At 38.6% G+C, this 16,783-nt stretch overlaps 1 long non-coding RNA gene across 1 annotated transcript in view; it reads right to left on the bottom strand.

The window, feature by feature from the left end:
* Positions 1-16,518, bottom strand: part of LOC123367040 — a 54,944-nt gene extending 38,426 nt beyond the window's left edge. Inside the window, exons 1-3 of the long non-coding RNA XR_006578272.1 lie at positions 16,490-16,518; positions 13,547-13,572; positions 1,451-1,524 (exon numbers count right to left, since the gene is read on the bottom strand). This is a non-coding gene — a long non-coding RNA (uncharacterized LOC123367040). The remainder of the gene's footprint in view (positions 1-1,450; positions 1,525-13,546; positions 13,573-16,489) is intronic.
* Positions 16,519-16,783: the final 265 nt, after the last annotated feature.

Here is a 16,783-nt window from a genome sequence, read left to right as displayed (position 1 = left end):
CTCTTTTCAGTTGAAGACATTTCTGTTCTTTACACTTTATTCTAGTTTTGCTTTCTCATCTGGTTCTCAATTCTCATCTAGATTTGCTCTCCCATATTTCCAGGATTGTGTTTTCATTGCATTTTTGATCAGTTACCCTGAGATCGTAGAGTGTAAAGTTTTGAAGCAAAGCTTTACTATCTGACGTTTGGTTCCTGCCCTCAGCAGTTCCAGTCATGTGTCTTGCTACAATGTTCTGTTTTGCTAATGGGTGTGTTTACATCATTCGTGCTTTACTCCTGTAGAGAAATGGCCCGTCTGTAGTCAAAAATAAATATTTTATGGATTTTTTTTTATAAAATTGCCAGCTGCTTTTATTTTATGTATTCAAATTTATATTAACCATAGGTGTAGGTGCTCATCCTATGCTCTGGGTTCCTATCCCCAGAAGGACTGTCCATGGATATAACCACCTATTCCCCACTGTGCTCCCTCTTCAACAGCCTGAGAAAAGATGGGCTTTGCAACGTGACTGGAAGATTAACCAATCTGGGCTCTGATTGACTTAACGCAGGGAAGTGTATTCCAGAAGCATGAACGCCTCACAGAGAATGCCTTGCCTCAGCTGGTCCTCCTCATTTATAGGGTAGTGGGCTGAAGCTTGAGTCCGTCTTCTGATCTCAACTGTGGCAGTAGCTCTCTTAACTTCCCCATCTTATAACCCTTTCCTATTTCAGGACAGTTATGAACACCCTGTGTTACCAATAGCAATGTCTTGTGCAAGCCAGAAATTAAAGTTACTTGCACTGCTACCTGATTGAAAAAATAAGTCTGATATTTCTCTTCACAAATAGGAAATAACACTATGAGCAGGCAAGTCCCTCCCCAGTGGACATTCTTTAAATGTTCTTCAAATACTATCTCCTTTTTGTAAATGTGAGTAATACTTCCTGCCTATGCATGATCACAGTCCAGATGCAAAAAAACCCACCTCTGTTCTAAAAAGAAATGACACCAGACATGATCAGGAAACAAAGAAACCAAACTGATGCAATAATAGACAAATCTTCAGCAGATTTTACATACAATGATTAAAAGTCCTTCCCCTTTGCTATATATTTGACAATGCATATGAAACCTCAAGTCTGAGATGTATCTCCTTTGCTCTCAGTATTGCTGCCTGTACCATGAGTAAGTAAATGATTAAGAACATTTTAGATTTGGTATTGTCAGATATACTACCTGTCTCTTTTTGTTTCAGTCATGCTTGCTATTCTTACCAGTTTAGACATTTTCTATGTCTTCAACCTTTTCTCATCTCCACTGAGGCAACACAAGACATTTCAGAATCCCCCCAAAAGTCAATTCAGGTCTGCTGTATCTGATCTATATGGGTTTATAGAACATTTTACCTTTAATCGAGACATTCCTCTCTTGCTTCCATGCTGGTTATAGCTATATTGTTACTCACCACACTAAGGCTTGGTTATGCTTGTTGTCTGCATGTACAGGACAGCACCAATGAGTAGGATTTCAAAGTGAAATCTGTTAAAAGTGGAAATCTCCAAATTAGCTCATGAATGTTACCATATGCAGAACTCAGTAAATATATCACTGATAAATCACACATCTTTTTACAACATGTCTATAAAACCATGATTATAATAAATGTCTGCTTAATTAATACATTAGGACAGAAAGCCATTTATTCTCCTCTTATTTGCTATCATTCTCCCTGTTCTGATTTAATAATGCAAAAAGGTTTTTCAGATGCCAAATGGTGGAAATAATAAAAATACATTCATCACTGATATTGAAGGCAGACATGCCTGGCAGTGCTTCTGGCATAGCAAATGAAGCCAAATTTCTTAACTGAAAGGCAAGTGATGTTTTACCTAAACATGTTAAAAATCAGATCTGCAACAATACAAAAAAACAAAACAAAACAAAAAAACAAAACAAAAAAAAACAACCCCACAACCAATCCTGTAAGATGCATTGGGAACACAGCAATAGAGGTGTCCAGAGTAACTATTATTACAATATGGGGGGGGGAGGAAGATGTGGGGGGAAGCTTTCAAGACAGTTAAATTCATGAGGGCTACAGAGCCTCAAATTGAAATTATCTCACTCTGTGCTGATAAATAAAGTAGCTCTGGTACCTAAATCATGACACTAACTATACGTTTCGATTTTTTTAAGTAGTGATTAGGTGGATACTCAGGGGAACCCACTAGCCTTCACAGAGATAACAGACTCAACTTAATATCAACTTAAAAAGAGACTTGAATTCTAACCAATCTCATGTAATGAATTGCAATTCTATAGCTTTCAGAGGGGGAAAAAAAGATAAAAAAGCGATGTGGCTCCATTCTCTAACTTGCTGTCAGGAAATATAATTTGTGCTCTCGGTGATTCACCTAGCTCATATGCAGCATGCAAATTTATTTCCCTAATAATCAGACCTGGAGATTGCCCAAGAGGATTAATAGCATCATTCCTTATGACCGCCAGGATATTATGCACCTCTGACATGGAAAAATTGTGTTAGTTCTACAGAGAAAACGCAAGGATATTTGTCCTGCTAGACAATATAATAGGCTGGTGCATCATCAGATTACAATGTCATTTCAAAAACCTTGAATACAAATAATGTACAGTGGGGGAAATGTTGGTACAACCTCCCTTAATTCAGTAGCCTTGGATTCACATGTATTTTTTTGCTTGTAGGTTTTTTTTCGTTCTTCCCCTATTATAGTTTGTGGAATATAGTACTCAAAAAAAAGATATTTTATATTAAAAGTATATCTTTTTGGTTGTTCTTAGGTTATTTCTTTGAGAATACCCTATACAGACACTGTAAAAAAACAAAACCCACTGCTCTCAGTTTTACAAAAAGCTAAATACACAAACATCCATATTATATTGTATATGTCTATAAGAATCTGGAGCACATTTATTGGCACAGTTTCTTAATGTTTCATTCACAAGTCAAAGCAATGTATTTTGCAATCACTGGTATTCTCATAGGGAGAATGTTAATTTTTAAAATCTTTTTAAATGAGTTGGTCAGGAATTTTCTAAAAAAAGAAATGTTTCCTGCTGTACTTTAGACCAAAGAACACTGCCTTCGAGACAAGACAAAATTTCATTATTATGCGCATGGGAGCTATAAGATTAGCTCCTATTGCTGCCCCTAAGGTGGAGCAGCAGGAGGAACCAATGAGATGATGCTAATGTGCATGTTAATAGTATTCTCCTAGAAGAAGTTAGGATAATTAAACATGTACCGTCTCTTTAAGACAGAACTGCACACATTTTCTTCGGATGGGTGTTTACAAGATTTCCAATTTCAGGTCACAGCCATTTCTGAGATTGCTTAAGAAAGGGATGGGAATAACTTATCTTATTCATGTATTCAAAGAACCTTATAAAATGTGCAAAACATAACAGTTTTAAGGGGCAAAACATGCATCTTATCTTGACAGACCTGCTTTATTATGGGTAGTGTTGTATACTGAACCTAATATATTGAATATTTTTAAGCTAATATACCTTGTAGGAAACTAGCCTTTAATGTGATGGATTTTATAGTATCTCATTAGGGTGTGTTTATATAACCTGATACTAAACACATTTCTGGATTCATGTTCCTTATTAAAATTGTGAACTGTATTGATTTTTAGTTGGAACAGCAACCGAGTCATTTTTACTATTAAGAAAGGCTGTTCAGAAGTTATTTTCACAGATCACAACTGCTGTGACACAAACAGTGCACATATCTCTCATCTTTCTTTACAGCCTCAATTATATGAATTGTGATCCATTACCCCACCTGCTTCTCCATTGGTGGAGCAGTTCTGTTAGATTGTTAAGAATTCAAAGGGACATTTTTTATTCATGGTTTTGTTATTTTGCTTTTAAATATAAATTCAAGACAATCCTCAAAATAGTATTTATATTTTATCTGGTAAAGAAACCTTTTTTTTAAACCAAAATACCTTCATGCCTCTGCTTTTCAAGTTTCCATAACAAACATGGCAATGTTTACACTAATATACCAAACACAAAAACTTAGCATTCCAAGTGGTATAAAAAATAACTTTCACATGCTAATGTCTCCATTTTGTAAACCAGTCTTCAAAGGTAAATCTAATGTTAGCAGTAAATAGAAATGCTCTTATATTTCTCTGAGGGATCTGGGGAAATAATGATCTCTGAGGTACATTAAATAGTTTAAATTATTGGGAGGTCCTTGTAAGAAACAAAATGTGAGAATAAAAAGAATAAAGAAACTGTTCCCTTTACTGCGAAGTTAGGGCTTTTGGAGGCAACCCAAATTTTAAATGCAAATATTTAGAGAGGAGGAATCACTTCTGAGACAAGCAAATCATAAACTTATTCTTCTTGATTTAATTAACAGTTAGATAGTACAATCTAGTTAAAAAAAAGACACAGAAGAGTGCGTTCATTACATTTCTACATTTTTAAAATCAACCCTTAAGTCTTCAACAGGGACAAGATTTGAAATTAAATTGCAACATATTGAAACCAATAGATTTAATATAGCCACTTGTGTGCTTTCCTTTTAACTAGACTTGTTAGTTTTGCTATAATACTAGAGAAGCAGTTCAGGAATCTCAAGTAATTGCTATATCTGGCCTATGAAATTTTAGGTCTGAATTGGTTCTCAGAAAGGAGAAATTTTTTCCTTTATTTTGCCCCTGGCATGCTATTCATTATTAAACATTAAAGTTGTGTCAATTACTTACTTCCATAGTTGATTATTATCCTGGTTATTCTACCAGCTAATCAACCCTTCTCTAAAACATATCTAGCAGTGAGTCTTAATAGATATACAGAATATAATTATTTGTGCAAATTTCTTTTGTTTCCTTTTAACCACAGAAATTGGTTAATTATTTTAATCCACACAACTCCCAAATAAGAGCCTATCTTGATTTACCAATTTATTTTTAATCAATGTTAGCCTGGGTTTTTAAAGTTTACTCTTCAGCCAATGTAAGAGATTACACTGGGAGAAAGAAGAAAAAAGATGTAAGTGTTTCATATACTTGTTTTAAAAAGGGATGAAACTAACCTCCGGGAGAAAGACTTTGTTAGTATTAACAGATTCACAGCTATTCTGTTTAAGGTGCAATTATTTTACCATTATTACACACAGGCTTTTAACAGAACAGTCATTCCCTCCATTTAAGCAGTGAGTTTTATAATTTATTACATCTCTTTGGTCATCAACTCACTATACAAACAGTTGGTCACCAGTGACCAATTACATTAAGGTTAAGCAACATAACTTTAAATTAGAAATAAGCTAATGTATCTTCATCAAGGGCCTGCTGTGTTTTCACTGCTGTTTATGAGATGATACTAAATGCGGATATGGAGCACGCTCACTGGGACCAATTCCTATCGGCCTGAAAATGGGAAAGTCTTGAGCCTACTCAGGTCCAGAGCTAATTAATGGGATAACATCTGCTTTAAGCATTCCGCTGTAGTAATTTCTATCAACTTCACTGTGAAGGTGCATGGGAAACGAACAGAGAACTAAGTATCTATCTTGAACCACATTAATCTGTAGTGGATATGAAAATGTGAATTTTAATATTGCTCTCATCTTTAGGGGGTTGCAAGGGGGGGGGATTTTTCTTGTAGATTATATGGATTTTTTCCTCCCCCATGGAGAATATCCTAAATTCAATCTGCACATACTGCTTGTGGTTTTGTTCATTTTTTTGTTTTGTTTTGTTTTAAAGAAAGGGACACAGCAGCAGATGAGGATGACCATGTGTCTCATCAACAATCAATTTTATACAGGAGGCTGTTGAAGTGGTTTTATTTCATTACTTTAAAAAAACAGTCTGAATTGCCAAAGAAAAAAAACACAGTACTGTAAAACTGGCTTCAAAAGTGATAAAGCCAGTTACTTCATTTTATCAGCTTGTGTATAACAAGCACTTGTCTGAAGGGTGACGCACCTATCCTGATTTGTGATTTAAATAAATACAAGTTGAATGGAATAAATAAAATACTACTACTACTAAAAATAATCCATGATTACTTAAAAACAAATACACATATCTGAATTCAGAAGTCCCTTCAGCTGAATTTTCTCACTTATTCTGCAAATTGTTAAAAGATTTTAATTATAGTCAACAGTTCAGAGCTATATTTTGCTCCTGTGCTTTTCCAGTAGGCCAAAGAATGAGAATGCTCAGGATAAACTGGTTTATTTTTTATATTACACAGTCAAGCAAACAGGTATGTGCCACCAATGCGTGCGCTTGGAGTGGTCAATAAACAAAAGAAAATGCATTGTTTTCTCTTTACATTATTATTATTGCTTAAGCTACAATTTACTGATTTAATTCTTTCAAGATAATACATTGGGGAATGAATTGCATGCAAACAAAAAAAATGGTCTTCAGAATAATAAAATTATATTAATAGTTGTTCACCTTTACCTAAGAGGTGATGAGATCAAATGTCAACTCTGTGGAATATTTTCTATAATTTGTTTGCTATTGTGCATATTCTATTTATTTGTTTGCTGCTAGGTATTGAAATATTCAGGCTATTGGGAATTAAATGCTTATTTGACTAACAATGCTTATCTGTGAATTAATGGTATAAAACATGGCGTTTTCTAAAAGGTTGTCACTCAGTTTTATTTATGGAGATGCTACTCAGACAAGATTCAAGGTCTTTCAAAGAACATTGTTACGTCTCAAGCATAGGGGAGAAAAATATTTACATTTTTAACAATCCTATATAATTGTATAAATTATTGAAATGAAATAGTGCCTGCTGTTGTTACACACGTAAAATTATAATTGCACAATGAAGTAGCATGGTGTATCGCACATGCAGTATCCACAATGAGTTGCTCTGAGGCAAAATTTTTGTTCTGTTTTGTTTTGTTACAAAATGCTTATTTGAGCCATTAGGATTGAGGGCCAGAAAATAAATTTGGTGTCTACTGTGCATGAGCACATAAATATGGTCAGCTTCATTACTGCAGTAATATTCTGCTTTTCTGGTAGAACTAATAGAAGCACCATACTGATAGTATTTCATGCCTTCCTTCTGTTAGCATGCCATAAGGTTGCAACAAGGGTGAACCCTCAGTTCTGTTGCTCTGCCTATCCTGCTGGTGTTATTTCAACCCTTATTTTCCTTAAGAGGATCCTCTGATAGTCTTAATGTGTAGACAGGGATAATATAGTCACATTCATAGTAAAAAATAACTTCAAAATTAGAAGCTGTTAGTAATAATGTAATATGCTGGCATGATTGGCAACTGTTGATCCAAGTATATAACTAGTTGCTTCTTAAAATTCAGGGAGAGGAAATGGATATATAATATACTGTAAAGTGTAAAAGAACTGGACAGGAAATAAGGTGGGTTGAATTTTTTTAGTGCTTTGATCAAATTAGAACCAGGTTGATGAAAGAAAATGCCTTGGGTTCTTGGCTTGAAGTTTTGTGTGATACAAAAGGGTTGAAATGATCAATTTTGCACGTCAGTAAGTTCTATCTATGAAAGAGAGACAGTTTCTATACTTGATCACTCAGACTTCTGGCCCCTGTGGGACATTAAATTGAGCAGAAATTAAATGGATGAGGGAGAGGAGACCATCACAGAAATCAGTGGAAGAGCTCTGTGTTGGGGTTCTGTGTTTCAGCTTTCTGCACTCCCTTTGCATTCCAGTATCTTGACTCAGAGATGATAGGGCTGGAAAGGAACAGGGTGATTGCTTGATGAATCCCCCTACAGTAAATGCAGGATTATCATCTACACTGGTCTCTTCAGAGTTTGATCTAATCAACCACTGAATATTTAGCACCAGCTTTCATCCCCTTGGCTCATTCTGTCCCACCTTCCAAAGCAGTTATTACAGAATGGCAGCTGGCTATTATTATTTACACAGTGTCATAGTTGTGCAACCTGAACAGTACTAGGACTGCTCACTTCTGTTCCCCCTTAAGGAGAACACTCTAAAAAAGGGATATAGAGGGGCAAAGAGGGTGTGCAACCATGGTCCTATCCTTGCTTTGCTTTTTTGCATGCAAAAAAAGTGGCCCCAGAGCGATTGTGTCAGCCTGAAACACAGTCCCTCATGGGGCGAGGTGACTTTGTGGATTTTAAGTCATTGCCGTGAGTTGAGGGCAGTACAATCTAGCTCTTAATTTTTCAGAGCTGTGCAAAACCATGTTGAAAGTCTGCCGCACCCTAGTAAGCCTTATTTCAAAAGGCAGGAACCATGGAAGGTTTGTTGTGAAGTCCCTGATTCAGTCCAGTGCACATCAACATCTCTGCTACTCGGATGTAGGGTCGAGATAAAAGAGCTCTGAGCACATTAATCTTATTTATATATCTAATCATTTAGATGCCAAATGTGAGTGTCACAAGGTTCCTGTGCCTGATTGTATTAGAGAATAGGTAGACAACTAAAGGAGGCCTACGTGTTAAAATAACTCTTTCCTTTACCTATAGCACAGTACCTGCACGGGAACCCTTTTGCTTTGGCATGATTTTCTTCCACAAGTAACACCTCCAGAAAGCACTGTTTCCAGAAATGATATTCTAGGATTGGGAATACTGACAGATTGGTGCAGCAACCTTCACCCAGGTCTCCTGATTCAGCATTGCATGGAATTACATCAAAATGCAGTGGTGTTTTTTGTTTGGTTTTGTTGGTGGTGGTGGTTTCTTAGATGCAGAGTATTTGAATAGCTGCCCATTTCTACACTTCTTTTGAAGTTGATTGGTGTTCCCCAGTAACAGAAACACTGCACAGCATCGAAAATGACAGGACATCAGAGTATAGCTTCACTAAAAAAAGAGGCATGTGGTGTTATATGAATGACATTTTTTGAGTTCCAAGTTTGGAGTTACAGAAATATCTGCATGATTCATATGCACGGTAAGATAGTCACACACATTCCAGTGTTAGGCATTCACTAGTGCACATGCTAATAAGGTGTAATTTGGCAATATGATAGAGGTCCCTCTTTCCAGTTCTATTATCTGTGAAAGATACAGTCGCTTCCGCCAACTTGGTTGCACATCAGGAGCATTTTGCTCTGCAGCCAAGAAAATAAAGATCTGGCAACAGAGATGAATGTTAACGTGCTGGGCCAGCAGAGCTCGGAGTATGTGAAGGAGATGGTGCCGCTTAGGGAGAATGCACCATGTGCAGCACACCCTGTTGTCTGACTGAAGATACATTTATATTAGCTGCTAAAATAGCCATCAGCTTGGAGGGAGTAAAAGATCCAAATAGCCTTGGCCTACAGAATGAAAAGGAAAAAAACTTTCCACTGAGGTACATGTTGGAGACATGGAGTGCTTTGAGTTACACAAAATATAGCTGTGGCATTCATGCCCTGGTGCTGAGGCTCCACACTGTTCTGTTAATGCTACATCTCTGAGAAGGGAGTGCTGTACACAGCACCGGTGAGTTAGCCCCAAATGGGTTTATGTTCTTCAGCAGAGATTTCTTTCCCCCATCCAAACAGAGGTTCTGTAGCATTCTCCAGTGGGGTAGCCTTTATTTATGCCATATAATAGAAACAAGTTTTCCAGGATTAACTCTCAGCTGTGGCACTTCAAACATGGGCTTTTAACAGCTCTGACCTGGGTTCTGGCTCTTATTGCAGTCCCTCGGGGACATTTGGGGGGGATCTCATCAAAAATATGAGAAAGGGGAATAAAATGAGGATGAAACATTTATTTAAAGTATTTTCCATAACATTTGCTCTTTCTTTCTTTCTTTCAGTTAGATCACACTTAATGTGATTCCATGACACCAGTGCTGTGGATGAAATTGAAAACTGTATTCTTCTAAATGTGTTCCTAACATTCCATTTTTTACAAAGCTGCCAGGGGCTATTCTGCATTCTCACAACTGCTACAAATGTAACATATTGTTTTGCAATAAAAATTAGCTATAAAAGTGTGAAAAATACCAGAGAGCCAAATGTGAGAAACAAGATATGGGGGTACGGCTTTAGCACCCTTTTAGTGGACATTTTATTTATTTTTCAAATGGCGCAGACACATTTATAGCTACTGTATTTCAATTATCTCTAATTTCACACATTTTATGCAAATTCCAAACATTTTAATTGCAAATGAGAAGGGAACTTATTTTTAAAAGTGGAGCAACCCAACATTTCAGATTGTTCTTGATTTTAATTCCAAATTTGTCTACAGCGCTGATAAAAACTTTTAAACCTGCATTTATACACTATGCCTTAAAATTCGGCGCAATTAAAAAACAAAATGAAAACAAACCAACTACATGGCAATTAGTTTCAATTCCAAAACCTTTTCTTCACCTTTTACAAGCCACTTCAGACTTCCTAAGTAGGAAAGGTCATGAAGTTGCAGTGATATTATTAATGGAAGACACATTGTTTCAATAACAGTTAGTGATTTAATAGTATCCTCCATGACTGATGAAAATGAATCCATTATCCTGTACCTCTCTCTCTCTCTAACTTCAATATTCTAGGACATGGCGTATTAGCTCAATCCTGGAATTCAATAGAAAATTCTCTAAACAGAATAAACCACAACTCAGCCTTTGGCTGGATGAAACTATCTGCTACACACTGGAGACCCAGGCACAAGCGGTGTCCTTTTCCAAGAGATATTTCACAATAGCTCACTCTACAGAATATTGTATAAGGTCATAGAATATCACGGTTGGAAGGGACCTCAGGAGGTCACCTAGTCCAACCCCCTTCTCAAAGCAGGTCCAATTCTCAGCTAAATCATTCCAGCGAGGGCTTTGTCAAGCCTGACCTTAAAAATCTCTAAGGAAGGAGATTCCACCACCTCCCTAGGTAACCCATTCCAATACTTCACCACCCTCCTAGTGAAAAAGGTCAATGGCCTTCAGAGCTGTGCAAAATGTTGCTGACAAAGTCAAAACCAGCAAACCTGGTTGGCGTTTCAAACAAGGCTTGGCCAGTTTTTGAGCAAACTAGGGCCAAGTTGAGGCTTTAGTTGTGTCTTTCAGTGGAAGGACAGACTTATGGTTGAGGCTATGGACTGGATTCAAGAGATCCAATGGTTCAATTAACAGCTCTGTCACACACTTCTTCTGTGACCTTGATCAAGCCATCTAGGGTTAGATTCTGATACCCTCTCTCATATTGGGTGGTATGTTTTACTCCAAGAGTCATCACACTGAAGTCAACAGGAATACTCATGGAGTAAGGTGCTACCCAGCCAAGCTCAGAGTATCAGAATCTGACCCGTAATCCTTCTGTGCTTCCCCCTTCTCCTCCTACAAAATGGGGATATTAGTACTTCCCGACCTCATAGGGGCATTGTGAAGATAAATTCATTACTGTTGGTGAGGCACTTGGACTCTGGTGATGAAGGCCACATAAGCAGATAAGAAATTATCCAAACTTTAACCGGTTTGACCCCAATCAGGCAAAACAATCTGATTTCATGTGCCTTTTGCTTTGAGTTTTTGGCTTCTTTTCAAACATATTTTCTGGAGCTGTGACCTTCCAAAAACAGAAAAAAAATATTTAAAACAAGCCACCTGCAAATGAAATTGTTGGGTTTTGTGCCACCCTGGACTCCAATTCAGCAAAACACTTATATACACGTGTAACTTTAAGCACATGAGTAGTCCCATCGACTTGCATGGGATTACTCACATGTTCAATTTTATGCATGCGCTTATGTGCATTGTTGAATCAGGGCCCTGATGGCTGACTACTGTGTGTACTGTTTAAAGGTTCTGAAAAGTTCCAGCTGTTTACCATACTGTACCATACACATTTTACTACAAATGGAAACTTCCTAAATTCATTCCCTAAAATGTCTTTTATATTCTGATAGTTTTTCTCTCTCTCTCTCTCCTGCAATTTATTTTAATGTCTAGCAGAAATATTCAAAAAGAATGAAAAAACTTTAGTCAAGGTTTCTGAATTTCAAACCAAACATTATCAGAACAGTGTTAATATTCTTTTCATTTAATTAGAGTAATCTGCTGGGGTTGCTGCCTTAATCTTTATCGGCTACCTTTTAACCAATCAATACTTTAGGGTTATAGTTTTGGAGATAACTCTCTAGGCACTGCTGACATTGTACAGTTACATATTTAATATCTTTTCAGATGATTCAGAACTCTGGCAATGTAAGAATCTGCTCAGAAAAAACACTAAACCTTAAATTTTCAAAGCTGTGTGCAGGGATTTGGTGACCTGACTTCTATTAATGTCAATGAAAATTTAGCTGTAAGAAAGGTAATGTCTTTTCCCTCAGATTATTCCCTCTCTGAAGGGACCCAGAGAACAGAAGAAAGAAAGAAATACAACTTTGCACCATGGATTGAGACCAGTAGGGCCTGCTGAACATCAGGGAATATTCAGTAAGAGAACATTTGTTTACTAAAATTAGCAAATATTTCTATGCATACTGAAGTAGAAAAGTCTATGGAGTTATAGGGTGGAGGGGAGAAATGAGATTTGGTGTTTTTAAAACATCATTAAAATATATATAATTTAATTTTGCTCCACTAAAATTATCTGTTTGATTATGTATTAATTTTGCTGCAAATAAAATTAGTTGTCAGACTTCTGTTTATGGCCTAATTACCTTTTGTGAGGCAAAAAAAGGGATAAAAAAACAATAAAGAACGGATATTTACCTTACAATAACTGTAGTTCTCAGAGCTGTGATGTCCACATGGATTCTACTCCTGATTCTCAAGCACCCCATGTATGCAAGATCAGATTATCATCCAATTATTTTGGCCAGCATTATTTTGATCTTATATGGATACCAGATATCTTCACTCCCTGTCCCCACCCGAAGGCATAAAGAGTGGAGCAGCCTCAACTATCCCTCAGTTTCTTCACCAATATATAATCCCAGAGGAGTAGAACACCACAGTAGTGTGGAAGAAAGGCAGCTCATTGTCACATGGGTGAACACTTTTAAGAAATTATAATTCCATAGCTGACCTATCAGTCCTCATCCTCAAAGGAAACCTGTAGAACACCTCCAAAAGATGAGCCCGAAAAATTAAATTCATAACCAGGTTACACACTAAAGATCATGGTCTCAACAGAAACAATGAAAAGTCCTTGTGGCACCTTAGAGACTAACAAATTTATTTGGGCATAAGATTTCATGGGCTATAATCCCATGAAATTTTATACCCAAATACATTTGTTAGGCTCTAAGGTGCCACAAGGACTCCTCGTTGTTTTTGTTGATACAGACTAACACGGCTACCCCTCTGAAACCGGTCTCAACAGACACACTGGCTGTACAGCTCATTACAATTTGTCCTTTATCCTCAGACTGCAGAGGTGTTAATTGCCCTCTTCATTTTAAGTGGTTTCTTGCATCATGTGTTAATCCCTTATGTTTAACAATCTGTCCCACCTTGTATTTAGCTGACACACTCTGGTTACCTTTTCCGGACCTGAAGAAGAGCTCTGGGAAGCTTGAAACCTTGTCTCTTTCACCAACATATGTTGTTCCAGTAACAGATATTGCCTCACTCACCTTGTCTCTCAATGGGACCAACATGGCTAGAACAACAATGAAAAGAAAAAAGTTTTCTGTTTGCTTGGAACTGAATACTTAGTCCTAATTAAATAATGACTGCAGGACAACCCTACCAAAATGGACATCCAGCCTGGAATCCTCTACTAAGGAAAAGTGTCTTGTAAATGTGTGGACTGAGCTCCCCATCACTGCCTTCCAAATTTCAGAAATAGGGACATTCTCCAAACAAACAACAAAGGTTGCCTGGGCTCTAGTGCAACATGCTCTAAAGTGGTTAGCCTCGTTAGCTCGTAACATATTATTGTATTGCTGGAGGCCACATTTGATAATCTCTGTGAGGAAATTGCCTGACCCTTAACTTGATCAGCACAGACCACAGACAGTCTAGGTGTGTACCAGAATGGTTGTATTCTGTTAAGGTAATATGACAATGCCCTTAATAAATCAAGTGTATGAAGTTTAGTTTCCTCTTGGATTGAGCAAAGTTTGAAGAATAAAACTGGAAGATGAATAAATGGATTCATTTGGAACTCTGAAACAATGCTGGGCAGGAATTTGAGATGGGGCCCTGATAGTAACCCCATCCTTATGGAACACTTTCTAAGGGGGACCACCATGAGGGCCTGAATCTACCGTAGCCATCAAGCTAACATAATGGCTGCTAAAAAGCAGCCTTTATTGACATGTGGTACAAGGAACAGATTACTAAGGGCTCAAAGCAAAGACCCATTAACCCTGTGAATACTCTATTAGGGAACCAAGTGGCAGGGGGCTCCCAAACTGGAGAAAAAACACGAATAAGGCCCTTAAGCAATCTAGAGTGAGAAAATACAGTGTAGCCCTGGACAGGAGGGTGATGTGCAAATATCACTGTTAGATGTACCATTACAGAACCAATAGAAACTCCAGGTTGTTTCAGAGTTAGTAGAAAGTCCAATACTGCTGAAATGGGTGCTGTCAAAGGAGGCAGCTGGTGCTGACGTGTTCAAATATAAAACCTCTTCCACTTAGCTTTACAAGTCAGTCTACTTGAAGCTTTCCTGCTTTGGAGCAGAATATTCTGAATTTCAGCTCTGTAGCTTCTTTTGATGGATATTGGTCAGTCAGCCAGCCAGCATCTAGGCTGTCAGATATAACCATGCTAGGTCCGGGTGTAAGATCTGACAGTTATTCTGGGAGACAAAGTGATGGGGGCTGTGTTGCGAGGTTCATTTCCCAATGCTATCAGGCATGTTTGAGGTTTGAGTTTCTACGTTATATGTTGTAAATGTAAAGCTGATGAGGGACAGAGTGGAAGGCTTCTGAGAGACATTTCAATCTCTGCCCTCCTTTCCTGTGCTAGGCAGTCAATTTAAAGCAGGCAAGCTAAAGACCAGCAAGAGGAAGAGTTAGTAACGGTCAGTGGTGACATTAACATTGGCGAATTGGTCAGTGTCTCTCTAGGGGCAACTCTTTTGGAAGGTTCTTTCAGTGAGAGATGACAGGATCTGAAGATGTCCAGGTGAGGGCCAAGAGGAGATAAGCAAAACATGGAGTGACCATTTCATAGATTTTAAGGCCAAAACCCAGAAGGGACCATTAGATCATCTAGTCAGACATCTTGCATATCACAAGCCATAGAATTTTGTCATGAAAGCATGTCTGTATAACTAGGCTCTTATACCATGCCCTTTACTATTGTGTCTGAACAATTCTCCTCTAGCAGGACAGGAGCGAAGCCAATGAGCTTTATCCTGCAGGAGCAGGGAGGGGACCCTGGAGCCGGCCAGACAAACACCATGTTAGGTTCCACCCTTGTGGAGTTTCTTGTGCATTCATTAGTTATAAGAGTGGTGAAGAAACCTTGTATCGGGACCCAAGACCCTGAAGATTCTCTATAGATTTTGAGGCTTGGCCCCTGGCAGATAGCCATTGATGAGGAAGTGTCGTCCCTTTGCATGGGTTCTGCATCTCTGTCCATATACCCTGGCTAATCCTGTTGACTGGGTCTGAAGCTGGGGTTCTCCCTTAAGAGAGATCACCACCGTGAATGTGGAGACAAGGAGAAGGCATTTTGCTAGCTCAGTCAAGCAGTGGCAGCAAGTGGCTCAGCAGTACAATGGGGGAGGGAGAGGCTGCTGATATTCCCTTGCATGTGGAGAGTGAGAGAGGGGCAGAGATCTGGACACCATCTGGCTCTGCATGTGCACTATCCATGTTAATACAGCTGAGACAAACCACCTCTAAACTGCAGCTCTACATGACAAATCTAAAGAAACTGAGCCAATAGGAGATGAGTCAAGCTGTTCTTAACTGGATGTTGCTTTTTGCAGCTCTCCTTATCTGTAGCACTGCTAAGAGATCTGTCCAATTGTAAAATAGAGTCCCACTCCCTACTTCTGCAGGATAAAACCTACTGGCTTCACTCCTATCCTGCTACAGGAGAATTGCTCAGATACTATTATATTGGGTATGGTATAAGAACCTAGTTATACAGACATGCTTTCATGATGAAATTCTATCATCTGTGATACACAAGAGTTTTGACTATATACATTGTGGCAGAGCTCTGACCTTGCCCCCGTGGGTCCTGCACTTCTAGGCAGTTTATGCTAGCCTCAGTGACTCACTGTGACCCTCCACGTAGCCCTTCTCTCTCTAGGGCCAGGGTTACAGTCTACAGAGCCCTTTTCATCATAGGCCAGCAAGGAGGTTGGTGAGAGAACTCCCACAGTCTCTGTTGTCCCTGGAGACTTATTTCAGAAAAGTTTAGCCTCCTGTCCTGACAGGAGCCTGACTTCCCCTCCCAGGAGATGTTCCTGTAGAGGTGGTTGGGGGGAACCCGGCCCAGGGACCCTAATGGTAGCAGCTGTTGCCAGCCAACCTTTCACTGCCAGAGTTGCTACATTTCCCTTGGCCACTTCCCCACAGCTCTTCTGCTTCTCCCTTCTTCACCCTTACCTTAGGGCTCTCTTACCGATGGTTTGAAGGTGTCTTCATTAACCAGCCCTTCAGCCACACTTCCTCTCCCCTGGCTCTCCTCTGCCTGACTGGAGTGAGCCCTTTTTGCAGTATCAGTGGGGCCTTAATTAGAGTCAGGTGGTCACATTAGCTTAATGGTCTCACCTGACTCTTTGCAGGTTAATTAGAGTCAGGTGTTCTCATTAGCCTGGAGCAGCCCCTGCTCTGGTCAGTCAGGGAACAGAAAACTGTTAATCCAGTTGACAGTATATCTGCCTTCTGCTATTCTGCTGT

This window comes from Mauremys mutica, chromosome 3, assembly GCF_020497125.1.
Source record: "Mauremys mutica isolate MM-2020 ecotype Southern chromosome 3, ASM2049712v1, whole genome shotgun sequence".
In the NCBI taxonomy this organism is placed as follows: domain Eukaryota; kingdom Metazoa; phylum Chordata; order Testudines; family Geoemydidae; genus Mauremys; species Mauremys mutica.
Note: the sequence above shows the minus strand (reverse complement) of the source record. Positions and strands in the feature narration are given on the sequence as shown.